This window comes from Falco biarmicus, chromosome 2 (genome assembly GCF_023638135.1).
Source record: "Falco biarmicus isolate bFalBia1 chromosome 2, bFalBia1.pri, whole genome shotgun sequence".
Classification (NCBI taxonomy): domain Eukaryota; kingdom Metazoa; phylum Chordata; class Aves; order Falconiformes; family Falconidae; genus Falco; species Falco biarmicus.
The window spans coordinates 65,782,589-65,786,874 of record NC_079289.1 but is presented as its reverse complement, the minus strand read 5'-3'; positions in this window follow the sequence as shown (position 1 = coordinate 65,786,874).

The following is a 4,286-nucleotide window of genomic DNA, read 5'->3' as shown; positions in this document are numbered from 1 at the left end:
CGGCTTGGGGAAATCTCGCGAGGTTTCGGTGGGGGGCGAGTGAGGCTCACGCGCGGCCGTCGAAGCTGTGGGGGGGCGTCGGCGCCCGCATGGCGGTCCCCATGCTCCCTGATGGCGGAGAGACGTGCTTTCAGGTGCCCCAGAGGGCTCCCACTGTGCCGGGTGAATAGTGAATGCTGTACCACTTATCTAAAGGATGACGCACCTACGTTTAGTTAAAGTCGGGAGATGTCCAAGGACCCTTACTGCAACATGACGGATGCACAGACTGCTAAGTCCTTGGGTCAGTTATCTTTAAAAGGGACATTTTGTCTTAGATTCCTGTTGTACATGCAACGTGGTGAAGATGGAGGCTTTAAACATGACCACTAAGGAATAGAGTCTGCATAGAGACAACTCCTCAAGGACATTGTCCAGGCACAAGGTGTGTTAATGTTGTTAACTTGAAGATATACTGGGTCCTTGAATGGAATGTGCTAATTGTCCAGGTGTGAGATATGTTAATGAGTTCCCCCCGGAAAGTTAATGAATAGACATGAGTGACTTGTATGAAGAGGGGGCTGAAAGGTTCCCTGGGTGTGCATGACTTTGGTGGAGCAATCCCCCATGCACCCAGCGCTGCCGAATAAAGATAACCTCTGCTCACTCGAATATTGGTAACTGATTCTTCAAATCAGGGGGGAGGGGAGGACAGAGAAAGTTGTCCATTTCCCTCCTGTCATGGCCCTGACCAAGGCTCATAGATGGATGCCTTGTGGGCCTGGCCACTGAGGCCTGCCTCCTCTGCCCTGGCCTTGCCTCTGCCACATACGGCAGGATGATCACAGCCACCTCAGGGATGTGGCACCAGAGCCTTAGAACAAAGTGTCTGAAAGCTAGTTAGGTCCCAGGGAGAAAATGGTGGGAAGAGGGAAAAGAGGCCGTTACTCTTTACTTGCATGAGCTCAGGAGTTTTGTGCCTGCGGGGACTCAAAATAGAAGAGCAGCGCCTGCACGCAGGCAGTGCACCGCCAGCTTCAGCCTCTGAGGCCATGCAGCAGGCTGGAGAGTCTGACAGGCTCCCCAAATCTCAGCTGCTGCTTTTGCTTCTACAAAGCCTCACATCCTGTGGTCTTCTGCATCAGCCCAAACAGCTTTTGTCAAATGGTAGATGTTTGGCATCTGGCTTATCCTAACAAGTAAAAGAAACATATCAAATAAGGATGTATGAGTGGTTGTAGAGTCAGAGCCACAGTCCAGTCTCTGGCAGTGGTAAGTCTCTGGGGAGGTCACCAGTAATCAGCAGAATAAGGGCAAGAACATAGAAAGTGTATAGCAATACAGCTTCAGAATAACCTCTCACCTGCAAGGTGTCCCTGAATTGAGGCCCGCCCAGGGGAAACTTGTCTTCCAGGTCAGGAAGTGAGTACTGACCCATCAGTCAGATCAGGACTGATTTAGTCCTAGACTGCAATTAACAAATTTTGCGATTCTCGATCCAAAAAGTTTCTTGAAATTCTTCAGTAAGTTGAAATGTCGTGGACCACATCTCCTAGGCTTGGTGGCAGAGTCACAGCAAACTCCAAAGTAAGGATGGGTCATGGGTGTACCAATGGACTCCTTTGGAGCTACTGAAACTAGACAGGAGCAAAAATACCTGCAATTTGATCAGAATACACAGGGCCATTGCCAATATTCAGATGCTGCTGTGTTGTCGATCTTCAAACAGTCCACCACATGAAGGAAATACATGATTTGATGCAGAATAATAAAAGCAGGTAGCATTCACTGAGGAAACTCTGAAATCTGTTATTCCTCTTCAAATCTTTTAGGCAATAGTATGTGGGAAGAAACTGCTGGAGCCATTTGCAGCAGAAATATCTTGTGGGTTTTCAAATCTGTTCTGAAAACCTTTGAAGTAACAGCCAGGTCACCCCACTCTGGGACAAGACTGATCCTTGCAAGAGACAGATGAGGTTATGTGACAAACTGAGAATGTCTCCTCTGGGGACGTGATAAGCTGCTCAGCCTGATGAGTCTTGTACCCTTGCACCCAGCAGCCAAAGCCAATGGAAGCAATGACTTGAAGCAAGAGTCAAGAACCTGAGGTCAAGTCAGGCCAAAATTAATAACCAAAGACCTCATGAGGACAAGAACAGTACTCAATTTAACTAGAGCCAGGATGAAAATCAACTATGTCAGAATAATCCAGAAAGGCACCAAGCACTACCTAGGAAGCAGAATCCAGGCAAGAGCAGGACTAGAGCAGGACAGGTGCTGGGAAGTGCAGAAGACTAGGGCACAGCAGGCACTGCTGGTACAAAGGCAAGGATTTGGACAGAACAAGAACAGACCAAGAGCAGAACAAGACAGAACACTGAACAGAAGACAAATGAGGAGAAAGAAACTTTCCCTTAAGTCCTAAGAAATGCAAATCATCAACCAGCTTACATGCTGTAACCTAATTGTAGCTGCATAAAGGGCTGGGAGCTGAGCCAAGCCATACCAAGAATTACTCTGATATCCAAGAAAAGTCATTCACAATCTAGGACACTTTGCATATGTTTCTTTCTAGGTAACTTTTAACGCCAACAAATGAATGCCAGCAACAGTCAGCCAAAAAACCTCCAGCAGATACCTGTCAAGGCAGTGTCATGATATGCTGCCTTTATAGCAATGCCTGTTCTTGCTATTCCATCCATTTCTTCCCACTCCTACCGCTCTGCCCCACTGATGAACTAACACAGCAGTGGTTTTCTTTGAACCTGAGAACTGATCAGATAAAGATTTTTAAATGCTGGATCAGTTCCCTGATTTGATTCCCAACTACACAAATGTTTGTATTACAACTGAGGAAGTAGCACAGGGGTAAACAGATCCCTATGGGCTGGGCAGGAATACTATAAACCAGCATTGTCATCAGAGCTGACGCACCATCAGATCATAACTGTAGAGTACAGGAAGAAATATTAACTTTTACCAATCTTTTAAACTATTTTGTCAATGAAAATAGTAGTAACATAGAAAAAAGGACACAACCCAAGGCTTATGTCCGTGCCCGACATTAGACAAAAGGCCCGATTTGCCAGAAGACCTTTTTGCCAACTTCCATGTAGAAATTGCCACTATGTCTTACTAGAAAACTAGATTTACCTATTTAAAAAAATAGATCATGTTCTAGAGAAAAAGGAATTCAGCTCTTTCAGAATCTATTAGCAATAGCCTTCTGGCTAGTGTGTGCAGCAAGCCTTTGCTATCATTTTATCCATGAGATGGTCTTGGTTACAATCATTCAGGATACACAAGCACAGCTGTAAAAATAACTACTGAAAGATCCTTTGAAGGATGAGACTGTCTAATACAGCAGCTGTTGAGACACACTCCATATAGAGTCTTAACTGGCCAGTCTTCTACTGTGCCCAGGAAAAATATCCAGCTTACCTCAGACATAAGAAGTCATCCGAATGACACACAAACTACGAGATACCAGAAGAAAAGAAAACCCCTTTATTAACTTCTTAGCCAGCCACACTGAGGAAGAGACCCAGTGATGGCCGGGAGATGCATACACTCCCCAAATGATTAATTTTTCCCCACACTCTGCCTGGATAGACTTTCCCACTTAAGATTCATGGCTAGTTTCGTGTTTCTCAGGAGAACGTGCAACTTTGGGTGAAGTGCTTTAGAACTAGCAAGCAAAACATTTTTGTTCACCTGGCTTTTTCATGGCTAAGAAAATATGGGATTATTTAATTCTGCACTGGACACATATTCCAATCCGTATGTTCTAACATGGTAACCTGGGCATCTGTAATTACCTCTGTGGAGCCACAGAACAACTTCCACCATCACGGGACAGAACCAGACTTCTCTACAATACTGTGCTGGTACTCAGGAAAACAAGGGGAGGGATCTCCTGGGCCCAACCAGATTTCAACAGTGAGAGTGTGCAACTGCTGTTAAAACACACTCCTCCCCTAGCTTTTCCTCACTCAATACCCTTGAATTATCAAGTGTAGGTGTGTCTAGAACTTGAATTCATGTTCAGTGATGCACAGATGTGGAAAACAGCCAATACCCTGGATTCTAACTATGTATATGGCCTGTACTGATGCAGTGAAGTCTCCCTGATCCAGATGGAGATTCATGACAGCGCTATCAGGAAAAGAGCCAAAGAATGAAGACATAATCAGCCACTGCAAGCAAATAAGGTGGCAAAAGAGAGTAAAAAGGAAATTCAGCATTTTGATTCACTAACAGGTATCCGAGCCCCTGGATAAATGAAGGCCTTCTCACCTAGCAACTGC